Source organism: Puma concolor, chromosome A2 (genome assembly GCF_028749965.1).
Source record: "Puma concolor isolate L17-30 chromosome A2, mPumCon1.1.hap2, whole genome shotgun sequence".
NCBI lineage: Eukaryota > Metazoa > Chordata > Mammalia > Carnivora > Felidae > Puma > Puma concolor.
In genome coordinates this window covers 73,997,710-74,010,638 of record NC_141668.1, presented here as the reverse complement: position 1 = coordinate 74,010,638, position 12,929 = coordinate 73,997,710, and the positions used below count along the sequence as shown (strand labels likewise).

The window sequence follows — 12,929 nt, the reverse complement described above, 5'->3', positions numbered from 1 at the left end:
GGTATCAATGTCAATCAGACAAGATCCCTGCTCTCTTGGAACTTATCTTCTATTTTGTTAAACCAAAAGAGAATCATAGGGGTGTCCGGGTGGCTCAGTCAGTTAAGCGTCCGACTCTCGATTTCAGCTCAGGTCATGATTTTATGGTTGTTAGATCAAGTCCCGTGTTGGGCTCTGTGCTTGGCATGGAGCCTGCTTAAGATTCTCTCTCTTCCTCTCCCTCTGCCCCTCCTCTGCTCGTGCTCTCTCACTCTTAAAAAGTTAAAAATTAAAATTTTCTTTCTTTAAAAAAAAAACCAAAAAAAACCCAAGAGGATCATAATTTACATAAATATTTTGCAATTTAAAAATCTGACAATGTATCAAACGCTTTCACAAGTCTCTATATATGTGTACATATATGATAAAACCATTTTTAAGATGCACTAAATTTACATAATTTATTAAACCATTACCCTATTCTTATAATGTTGGCTCATTACCCTATGATAAAATCCTGGGACATTGCAAAAAATCAAAAGTTAAATATTTTCCTGAATCAAAAAATATATATTTTTAAAAAGCTCTGGATTCAAGTGGTTTCACAGAGGAATGCACCAATTTATACTCCCATAGTAATATCTAGGAGTAGAATCCAAAGGATTTGTTGATCAACCAGGATGTTCAAGTTGAAAGAAGGGAAGAAGATTAGAATGATTTTCAGAGTGCTGGTTTAGGCAACATGGTAGATAGTGGTATTATTTCCAAACAGTAGAAGAAAAAAACAGAAGATATGAGGAGTAATTAATGAGTTCATTCCAGAAGAGATGAACTGGATGTTTGTGACACTCAGGTGGTAATGTCCAGTGAACAACTGTAAACACATAGTTGGAGTTCTGGACACAGGTCAAGTAATATTTTGAAAAATTATCAGCATAAAGAGGAGACAGAATCTTAGGGGCTATAACATGCAACAAGAACAGCATCCCTGAATGAATCAGATGGGCAAGAAAACAGCTGACAAAATTACATCACAAAAAACAAGGGAATTAAGGAAATAGTTCCACTTACAATAGCATCAAAAACAACAAAATACTTAGGAACAAACTTAAGAAAAAAAGTTCATTGTACGCTAAAAACTACAAAACAATGTTAAAAGATATTAAAGAAGATCTACAAAAATGGAAAGACATCCGTATTCATAGATGAGAGGGCCTTGAAACTGTTAAGAAGCAGTACTCCCAAAACTGATCGATAGCTTCAATGCAATCCATAGCAAAACGCCAAGCTTTTAGCAGAAATTGACAAAATCATCCCGAAATCCACACAGAAATGCAAGCGGCCCAAACACCCAAAATAATCGTGAAAAAGAAAAAGTTGGGGGACTTCTTGATTTTAAAACTTACTATACGCTATAATACTCAAGACAGTGTGGTACTGGCATAAAGATAAATATACAGATCAACAGAATAGACTTGACGGTCCAGAAATTAACTCTCATATTTATGCTCAACTGATTGTCAACAAGTTTGACAAGACCATTCAATGGGGAAAGGCCAGACTTTTCAATGAATCATGCCAGAATATCTGGATATTGACACACAAAACACTAAAGTTGGACCCTTACCTCACAACATAAACAAAAATTAACTCAAAATGGATCACAAATCAAACTGCAGGGCTAAAACTCTTTAAAAAAACAACATAAGAGAATATCTTCAGGACTTTGGGTTGAGCAATGATACCTTAGATATGACACCAAAAGGACAAACAATAGAAGAAAAAATAAGTAAATTGGATTCATCAAAATTAAAGCCATTTGTGCTATGAAGGACTTAATCAAGAAAATGAAAAGACAGGGGCACCTGAGTGGCTCCCTCGGTTGGGCCTCCAGCTCTTGATTTCAGCTCAGATCATGGTCTCGAGGTTCGTGAGTCTGAGCCCCACATTGAGCTGTATGTGGGCGGTGCGGGGCCTGGTTGGGATTCTCTCTCCCTCTCTCCCTTTCTCTCACACCCCTGCTTTTGTGTGCTCTCTCTCTCTCAAAATAAGTAAATTTTATAAAAATAAAATGAAAAGACAACCCAAAGAATGGGACAAACTATCTTTAAATCATATATCTGATAAAAGACTTGCAGTCAGAATATATAAATATATACAATAATATTATTATACTGATCAGTAATCAACAATAAAATAATCAATAATAAAAAGACAACCTAATTTAAAAATGGGCAGAGGTTGCCAAATACACCCCAATAAAGCTGAAAATAAAATAAAATAAAGTAAATAAAGTAAAATAAAAACAGGCAAAGGATTTGAATAGACATTTCTCTAAAGATATAATAAGGGCCAATAAACACAGGAGATGTTCACATCATTAGTCACTAGAGAAATGCAAAGCAAAACCATGAGATACCACTTCATATACACCAAGACCGCTAAAATTAAAAAGGCAATAAATAACAAATATTTGCAAAAATGCAGAAAAAGTGGAACCTTCATATATTGTTATGGTAGGGATGTAATTAGGTGTGGCCACTCTGGAAAACAGTTGGGTAGTTCCTCCAACTGTTAGGTATAGAGTTACTGTACGATCCAGCAATTCTACTTCTTGATATACACCTAAGAGAAACGAAAACTTATGTCCACACATAAACTTGACCAGGAATGTTCACAGCTCCATTATTCATAATAGCCAACAAGTGGAAACAACCCAACGTCTACCAGCTGATGAACGAATAAATAAAATGTCATGTAGATACAGTAGCATATCATTCAGCCACAAAAAAAGAATGAAGGACTGATACACCCTACAATGTGGATGACTCTTGAAAACATTACACTAAGTGAAAGAAGCCAGTCATAAAAGACTACATATTGAATAGATTCCATTCATATGAAATGGCTAGAATCGGCAAATCGATAAAAACAGAAAGTAGACTGGAGGTTGCTTAGGGTGAGCAGTTAAGTAGCAGGGGGTGGAGGAAAATGGGGACTGACTGCTAACGGGGGTGGAGTTTCTATAAGGGGGAATGAAAACATTCTAAAATTAGATTATGGTGATGGTTACACAACCCTGCGAATACACTAAAATCTTTTAATCACCCACTTCAAATGGGTAAACTTTACGACATGTCAATTATGTGTCAAAAAGCTATTTGAAAAAGAAAAAGCAGGGGCGCCTGAGTGGCTCAGTCAGCTGAATGTCAGACTCAGGTCACGATCTCAGCGTCATGGGATCGAGCCCCACATCGGGCTCCACACTGAACTTGGAGCATACTTGGGATTGTCTCTATCGCTCTGCCCCTCGCTCTTTTTTCTCTCTCTCTCTCTGTAAAATAAAAAAATAAAAAATTTTAAAAAAAGAAAAGAAAAAACAAGGAAAGAGACTGTTTCAAGAAGAGAGGAGTGGTCAATGCTACACAAGGCAATAAAGTATACATATATTTTGTTTTTTAAAATACTTCCATTATTGTTTCTTGCCAACAGGACAAAGTAGCAGTACAAACACCTAATGTTTATTGAGCGCTTACCCTGTGCCAGGCATGGTACTGAGAACTTTATCTGCATCTATGTATTTAAACCTCTTAACCCTATAATGTAGGCATCATCATCTCTTTTACAGATGAAAAGAACTAAGGCTGGAAGATTCGGAGATCACCCAGTGTCACAACACTTATAAATGAAGGAGCCAGAATTTGAACTCAGATAGTCAGGCAAGAGAACCCTCACTCTTGGGGTGCCTGGGTGGCTCAGCTGGTTAAGCGCCCGACTTCAGCTCAGGTCATGATCTTGCAGTTCATGAGTTCGAGCCTGGCATCGCACTGTCTGATGTCAGCACAGAGCCCGCTTTGGATTCTCTGTCCTCCTCTCTCTCTGCCCCTTCCCCATTCATACACACACACTCTCTCTGTCTCTCTCAAAAATAAATAAACATTAAAAAAAAGAGAGAGAGAACCTTCACTCTTAACCACTGTATCCTCCATTCCATGGCTTACTAGGATCCTCACAATCTCGCCCCTTATTACCAATCTGTTCTCATCTTTTAAATAGATTCTATCCATCCTGAAACACATGTAGTTCCTGAAATGCGCGTGGCGTTTGCTCCATGCCTCAACACACGCGGATACCTCTGTCTAGAAAGCTCTTCTCTTCTCTGTCCATCCGGTGACCTCCTGCTCATCTGCAAAGACTGCTCAGCGGTGTGCATCTTCTGTGATCCTCACTGGTCTCCCTGCTGCCCCCAGAGCTAGACCCCTATACCTTACCTAAACATACTTGATGCACTGGAGGCACTAGGCCTCCATCACCGAATGAAGAAATAAATGAATACAAATATTCAATTGTCCTATAAAAGAGCACACTGTATTTTTGGAAATAGCCTGAGCCAATTCTGATAAATTAAGTGGGGGATCAGGCTGAGTAATATTCTTTTGGGTCCAAAAAGAGGTGTGATAATAAAGTAAAGATGTTGATTTTAGGGTTTGGCTCATGAAACAGTTCTCAAGACAATTCCGAAAGAGTCTGAAAATGTTTTGCTCAATTAGAGGAGAGCTAGAAAACCGGACTGCATCCCGTGGGATAAGATTTATTTGGTCATATAAGTTCTAGTATGGTGCTTTTCATTTTTTTCTTTGTCTCATTATTTTCAAGTCACACAGTATAAGGCAATTGCACTTTTATTAAACATATTTCATTTCCTAAACAGCAAGCCACTAAATGAGTTATCCCCATTTCCCCACTCATGCTTTCTTTCCTCGGTAACTATTTTGACATGTTAAAGAAATATTTTATTATCAGAGGGTGATTTTGCTTATTTCCAAAGAGGGAAATAATTTGCTACTCTTTAACTTAACTCTACCCTTAACTCCAAGGAAGGTCTTGCTCATGAAAGGAAAAACAAAGTACAGAATCTACGAATGTGTGATCCAATCGCCATCAAAGCAATTTACATTCAGCATATATTTGAGTTCATTTAGCTATCAGAGTAAAGCCTAAATCCCCCATGTATCTTGCCAGTACAAAAGTACATTTAGGCCAAAACTAGTCACAAAATGTTTTAACATGACGACATGTTTCACTCTTCCAACATTTTGAGAAATTTCCAAGGAACTACAAAAAGAGAGCTTCCTGAAACAAACAACTTTACATCTTCAATCACATCCTAGATAAGCCCTACCCCAATCTGGATTCAGAGCCCCAACAAAGCAACAGAAGATAATTAAGTTGTGCTCCAGCAGACAGTTGATTTCTCTGTTTCTTCCAACCCTCAGTCTTGACACACCAATAAGCCTGTCTGTGATGGCGCCCAATTCTCTAAGCACAACTACCCGTGGTACGTTAACGTAAGTAGTTTTTCTTAATGTCAGAATTTTATACATTTTTACATTATGTGTATGCAAGGAGCAGATACAAAGGTTAGATCTCGGTATTAGCCTGATAAGCACATTTCTGCTAATGTCACTGACTAGTTGCTTCCTGGCTGTTAACAGAATATCACTTCGAATATTCCCATCTTGTTGGGTAATGAGCAATAGTTTTGAAAAATAGAACCTCAGGAACGAACATACTCTTACAACCTCCAAAAAGTTATAGACATGTAGATATTTAATCACTGCCCTCTTGGCTTATACTTCTTTGTTCAAAGTAAAACCAAGAAGCAAAAGTGGCTACATATCCTCCTTTAACTAACAGAGAAATGAGTAGCTAACAAGTTGTTCTAGGAGGGCAAAGTTTTTACTGACTTGGTCTGACAGGCTAAAATGACAATAAACCCGATAGTTTATACTGTCTCTGGTTAGTCTTTCTAATCACCCTCACAGAATAACTTGAGAGATAATTATACTTGACAAGTGGCTAAATGTGTAAATACGGTTTGTTTATTGTATTTCTATTGTTTCTGACCTCCTTCTTTGATATTTCACTTCTCTTTTCTTTGTTTTTCAGATATACAGTGTATTTCCCTTTCAGAATTAGAATATCAGTTTCTTAAAGAAAAACTGTAGAACATTTTCCCCTCAAATAGATACATTATTCTTTAGATATTCACAAGAAAACCATCCGCGAAAATTCTAAAACATCCAAGCATACAGTTTATAGTTTAGTATTTGTTAAACACGGAGGTAAATAAAATACTAGGGAACTCTAAGATACTCCACTTATATACTAAACTTTTTTTAAATGCCACTATTAAAGGATGTGCCAAAAAGTTATCTGTAGGAGGTTAGTTTTCAGTCAGGGAGGTTAGTTCAATGAACAGACACAAAGGATGGGTAAGTAGGGCATGGGACAGAAACCATTTTAGCCCCTGAACCAAAATGAAGGAAAAAGTCTAAGACTGAAGTGGATAAAATGAAAACATAAGGGATGAGGGTGAACTGCCAACAGAAAAGGCCCAAGAGACTATGACCACCTCAAATCTAAGGGACAGGGCTGTGGTGGCAACTAACAGAGCACAGAGGAAACAACTGAATGCACTTTTTAAAAAGCCTAGATTTTATCTTTACAGAAGCAAACTCTGGAAAGACCCCATTTGGCAGTGTGGCTCAGACCCTGTCACAGGTGAGGAGGGAGTTTGTATGACAAACAGATTTCTTCCCTACAGTCAAAATGGACGCACTGAGCACAGGGTTTGAGGCCATCAGACATTAAGATCATCAGCCCACGCCCTTCACGGGCTCCACACTCACAGTGCAAACTGTCCCACTATAATCTGGCTTTCTCACAGATAAGCATGCAGGGAAGGCAATGCCTTGGTTGGCAGATCTGAATACGCTCGAGAAGTACAGCTTTTACTGGAAAAGAGTAAATTAACATTTTGGTTCAAACTTCGGTTTCTTATGAGGTTGGCATGAATCTGTCATCCCTGGATTCTCAATCCCTCTAGGTATACTAATAAAATTGGGCTTCCAGCCTTTAATGCCAGGCAGATCTTGGAACATGGCAACCACACCACAGAATTGGCTCCCTGTCTATGGGCAGCCAGCCATCATTCTGACAGACTCCTGAAAAGACAACAGTGGTTACCTTGACCTTGAGACATACTTTTTCTTCACACTGTAACAGAAATGTTTCTGCATTCTGACTTCTAATGCATGCAACTTATAAACTGTTAGAATAAAAACAATACCTCAGGACATATTTACAGGTTTGCTAGAACCTCTAAAGCAACCAGCTCTTTGGGAAGCACATAAAGTACTTTTGAGAAGGCTAATTCTTAGCCTTAGTTTAGATTGAATTGTTTCAGTTATGAATTGCCTCATGTGATGGGAAATGCTGGAGGATGAGGACCAAATAATATAGAATCCCCTGCGGACCTTGTCAAACACCTCTTCCTTACCCTCCACTGACAATCAGCCAATTAATCAACAGTAGGTTCTTGGACACTTCTGATGCACTAACACTGGAGATATGGCAGTTAGCAAAATTGTCCCCACATGACTGGACTCACTGTCTTGAGGAACCACTGTAACTGATGAGTCTACTTCCTTGCTTGGGCATGCTGGGGTAGGAAGAAGATTGAAAATGACTCATCCCAAGTGAGATTCGACTTTTCAAGTGAATTTTGTCAACACGATTACAGAGAATTTTGTTCCTGGCTTTAACTATTCAAAATACAAATCTGTTCTAGTCATCTGATGTAAGACTAAACAAAAGCATTCATTAATAAAAAGCAGAGAAGACATAATGCCAAAATTTTTGTATATTTTAGCACTTAATACATTTATCTTCTGCCAGGCAAATGGCATGCAACTTGTTTCTAACTCAAAGAAAGATAATGGAAAAAACTGTTTACAGAAGAACAGTCTTCAATAATTCACAGCTTGATGATCTAATGAAATTACTTTAAAATGTCAAATGCCAAAATGCTGTATCAAATCTCCTTTTGCATTTCAACTCTAAGTTAACATTTTGATGGAAAAGGAATTCAACAAATAGTAACTGTTTTATGGAAGGCTCACCCACCTTTTACTAAGCCCAGTTAAGCATATTAATTATTTTTTAATACAGAACACTTCACGAATTCGTGTGTCATCCTTGCATGGTGGTCATGTCCATCTTCTTTGTATCATTCCAATTTTAGTGTATGCGTTACTCAAGTGAGCATAAATTTGGACGGATTGGCTATGGAAGAGCTCTTTTATAAAGAGGTTTTTAAAATATTTTTTATGTATACTTTTTAAAAAATATATCACCCTAACAAGTTTCAAGTGTCTACACATAAGTTAAATAATCTACTCTAAGTACATGCCAAAAAATTATGTGTGTGTGTATACATACATATATATATATATGTACAGCTTTTAAAACTAGGGGTTCAGTCAGTTGTGAGATGATGATGATGAATATGACTTATCCTTAAGAATCTTAGTTGTGAGATGATGATTAATATAAAAATTCTTAAGAATAAGTCATTTCATTTTTATTTCATTTACAAGAACAATTTTTTTTTTAATTTTTTTTAACGTTTATTTATTTTTGAGACAGAGAGAGACAGAGCATGAACGGGGGAGGGGCAGAGAGAGAGGGAGACACAGAATCAGAAGCAGGCTCCAGGCTCTGAGCCATCAGCCCAGAGCCCGACGCGAGGCTCGAACTCACGGACCGCGAGATCGTGACCTGCCTGAGCTGAAGTCGGACGCTTAACCGACTGAGCCACCCAGGCGCCCGAAGAACAATTTTTTTTAAAGCATAAGGCTTCTTATGCATGCCTTTAGCACATTACAAAGCCTTAATTTATTGATGAATGAGGGACACTCTCTCTGTGGCTAAGGGACTCTAAGGGTATTGATCACTTTAGATTCTTCTACTTGTTCATAAACTTAAAAAAAAAAAAAAAAAGAGGTGGGGAGGGCGTCTGGGTGGCTCAATTTAAGTGTCCAACTCTTGATCTTGGCTCAGGTCATGATCTCATGGTAAGTTCGAGCCCCGTGTAGGGCTTTGCACTGTCAGTGTGGAGCCTGCTTGGGATCGTTCTTTCCCTCTCGCTCTCTCTCTACCCTTCCCCTGCTAGTGCTCTCTCTCCCTTTCAAAATAAATAAACTTAAAAAAAAAAAAAAAAAAAGATTCTTCTACTTGTTCAGGTCTCTCTTAGGACAGACAATTGCTCCACTTCCTGGTCTTCGACACGTGGCTCTTCTTCCTCCACCCTCTCTACCTAATTCTAGATACTTCCTTCAGCTTTCACCTAGGACTCCCAATTTCTCCCTGCTATCTGCATATGGTCTTTTCTTGTAATAGAAGAAAATCAAAGCCATTTGCCTCATCCATGGGTCTTCCATCCCTCGTGTTTCACAGGAAAGTATCCTTCTATCCAAGGAGAGATGTCCCCCAACAAATGTGCCCTCCACACTCTGTTAAGTCCTCACATCATCAATTATTACCCCCTATCATTCTTCTCCAATCTCTCCTTTGCATCTAGGAGCACACTCATAGTTCCTTTGTATAATGACAACAAAAATGTTAAACCACTCTTACTTCAATCTGGTTGTCATTCTACCAACAACATTCCATCCCCTCAATTTTTTTAATGATAGTCTACTCTCTGTGCTACACTTTCCCATTCCTTTGTTATGTTACCTGGCTTCCCCTCTCTCTCTTCCAGCAAATCTGTCTCTCAAATGGATACTGAGAATTTCCCACTACTAAATGCAGTCTCTTCAACCTCTTGACAGCACCTGGGATACCTGAATGAAATGCCTCCTTCTCCTGGAAACTCTCCCCTCCCATGGCTTCCCTGAGTTCTCCCGAATACCTCTACTTCTCTGGTCTCTGCATTCTTCTCCAACCCATTTCCCCCCATCAATTCTAAATGCAGGTAATCTCAAGGTTCCATTCACAGTCTTACTTTTTCCTTCAACATCTGGTTGCTCTTGCTCAGTCACTGACTGAACATGTGGCATCTGATTTGACAGTGACCGTAAGGATCTACTACAGACAGCAACTGTTTCTGAGGCATGATTTGAACCACCTGTGCTTCTGAAAACCGGTGTGTGTGTTAACAAGTCATTTGGCTGATGACACAAGCCCAGTTGTGTGCTCAGTTTCCACACGGGGCATTTGTGAGTCGCTCCCTGAGGTGGGACACATATTATGTGCAATATGGTACTCCAAAGTGGGACTCAAAAAGATCTATGTCTCCTTCAAGACCATCACAGGTTTTCTGGACTCCTCTCTGGAGCTCGCAATTTCCTGTACTTCAATTATAACCCTGCCTTGGCTATTGCCTGAGAGTACATATAACTCAACATGTTCAAAACAGAACTCACCAGTGTCCCATCAAACCCACCCCTTCTCCTGAAGTTCTATTTCCAACAGTAGCACCACCATCTTCTCTCACAGGCTTACAACCCCAGTTCACCTTGCTGACTCTATGTCCCTGTTCGCCTGCACAACCAACCAGCTACCCAGACTGCCAATTCTTGCACTCAGTTCTCTCCTACTTAACCTCTCCTCTTATTACAAGGAAACTATGCCAATTTGGGTCACCATTCTTTTCTCTCCCCTGCCAAAAATGGTCCTTTCCCTGGTTTGCTTGTCTCTAGATTCTATTTGAACCTGGTTTATTCTATTATTCTGACCCCACCACTTGTGCATATCTCTACTACTTCCTTTCTTCCCTTACTGTGGTCAACTTAACACCTCAGACTCGTCTGCCATGCATCGTATTTCCTTCATCTCCACTTGTGTGATTCTGCTCATGGTTCACCTCTTCTGTGGTGTCTAACTTTCCTACTCCCACAAGTTAAACCATTTCTTCTGAAGTAGCTTAGAATTGTATCTGTGCCTCTGAATAGTCCTTATTTTATTCTTCGAATTATAGTATTTTGCATAGGCCCTTTCTCTCTTTCCTCCCACTATATCCTAAGCTCACTGAAAACAGGGACTATTTATACACATTTTGATTCCCCACTGTACATACTGTTTATAGTAAGTGCCTTGCATTCAGGAGGTGTTCAGGTAGCCTCTACTAAGTGAAAAGTCATCTAAGGCACCATTTTATGAATGTATCCCATGTCACATAGTGCTATTCCCTGCAGGCAACATCAACTCTCGGAATGAGATCCTGGATGCCCTTAGCATCTTCGAGTGTATCCAAAAAGCATCTTCAAATCAGGCAATCCTAATAACTAATCTCTTAAGTTCTAGAACAGGTCCCTGGATGAACTGGGATATGCCAAAGTCAGCCTCCCAGTCTCATCAGAATAGAGACACCACAAAAGCAAGCTTCATTACTTGTGATATTATAATATCCCCAATCTTGTGAATATATGAATTGCCATGTTAGGAAAAAGGAGGAAATTTCAAAGTCCCACTTAATTTTCCATCCAGCAGATAGGAAAGCTTCATCCTTTCATTCAGAGCCCAAGAGCTTACTAAATGGTAGACTAAAAACCTTAATAAAGCTTTCAAATGTGTTTTACACCTTTACAAACAGCAAATTTCTGGAAGCATCTAGCTTAACATGAATTATGTGAAAAATTCAGTGTTATTAGTACTATTAAAATATTTTCTTTATACTTAAGTATAAACATAGAAAAGAAAATGGGCAGAATTTTCAAAATTGGCTAACAATGACATTTTAATTTCAGCTGTAAATTTTATTTGACTCTTTTTATTTTGTTTGGAGGTGGGGACAACTTTTACTTATAACAGGAATTCCTTGCTTTCTTTAAACACTGGAAGTAAGCCTTTGTAGGAAAGGATATTTCTGAAGTTTCTAAGAAACAAACTGGTATAATTTATGCCTTCAAATTTTCTCTCATAAATAACTAAATAATCTCTTTTTTTACTATTTGAAAATAAACCAAAACGTAGAATTTTAAAACCAAAAGTCATCAAGCCTTAATCTCCTTTATGACAATGAAGAAAATGAGGTAGGTAACGGTTAAGGTGACCTGCTTAGGATCTTTCTGTGAACTGTCCTTCCCACTGTACCATTCTACCACTGATGCAGCAAAAGTACCTCCCAAAATTAATTTCAGGAGGAAAAACATATTACTCCTATACCTTAAAAATTATCAAGTATTCTTCAGGGAAGCTTTTAAAATTTTTGAAAAAACAGAAGAATGTATGCTTTCATGTTCTAATATACTATCAAACCTTTTGGAGGAATCCCAGCTTATTAAAAACGTGACTTAATATTTGAATATATCTTTCGGGTTAGCAGATGCCTCTCATTTTCTGAAATTGTGGGATAGATGTGGTTAGCCTTAAGAGAATTCTGTTTACTGTCCTGTCCTCCCAAAGGCAAGGCCAAAGACATGAAGTGCCCGTTTATTACCTAAGCAGCTATCACACGTTTTTTAAAACTGTCCTACTGTTCTAGTTTATGTACAAGGCTGCAGTTCCCACTGTTTAGGAGTTTATAATATATAATCATTTCCTCCATATAAAAATATGCACTGCTTTTTGCTTGCTCTCATCCCTTTAGGTGGTGAAGGATGTTGATGGTGGTGTCCACACAGCGTTATGAGTGGGGGTGTTTCAACCAGGGGAATATTCACCCTTGAGGCCAAACAACTCTTTGTTGTGGGAGGCTGCCCTGTGCATTTAGGGTGTTTAGCTGCATTTTTGGCTTCTACCCACTAAATACCAGCAGCATCCCTCCAACTGTCAACCAGAAAAGATCTGCAGACATTGCCAAATGTCCCGAAGACAAAATCTCCCTCAGTTGAAAAACTGCTATTGAGGGAGGGGTGTTCACTCCATATATGTTCTGATACTATTTTTAAGACATACCTTTCCCATGTAACCCAATGTTAGGATGATGGGTAGTAATTAATCTTTTTAGGCTTTCTCATACCCCATAATTGTTATTACTGCCTCTGTGCATATTATTTCGATATAATATTTAAAGAAACAGAGTATCTCACACAATCCACCAAACAAGAGCATTTACTAAGCACTTGCAGTATGGTCAGCAGTATGCTAACCACTGAAGACAA

At 38.5% G+C, this 12,929-nt stretch overlaps 1 protein-coding gene and 1 non-coding gene across 3 annotated transcripts in view; both read right to left on the bottom strand.

Annotated features, from left to right (window-relative positions):
- CDK6 (cyclin dependent kinase 6) overlaps positions 1-12,929 on the bottom strand; it is a 261,405-nt gene that overhangs the window by 209,551 nt on the left and 38,925 nt on the right. The window lies entirely within an intron of this gene.
- On the bottom strand, positions 7,983-8,087 carry LOC112867085 (U6 spliceosomal RNA). Its single transcript, XR_003224154.1, has one exon. It is a non-coding gene; the product is annotated as a U6 spliceosomal RNA (small nuclear RNA).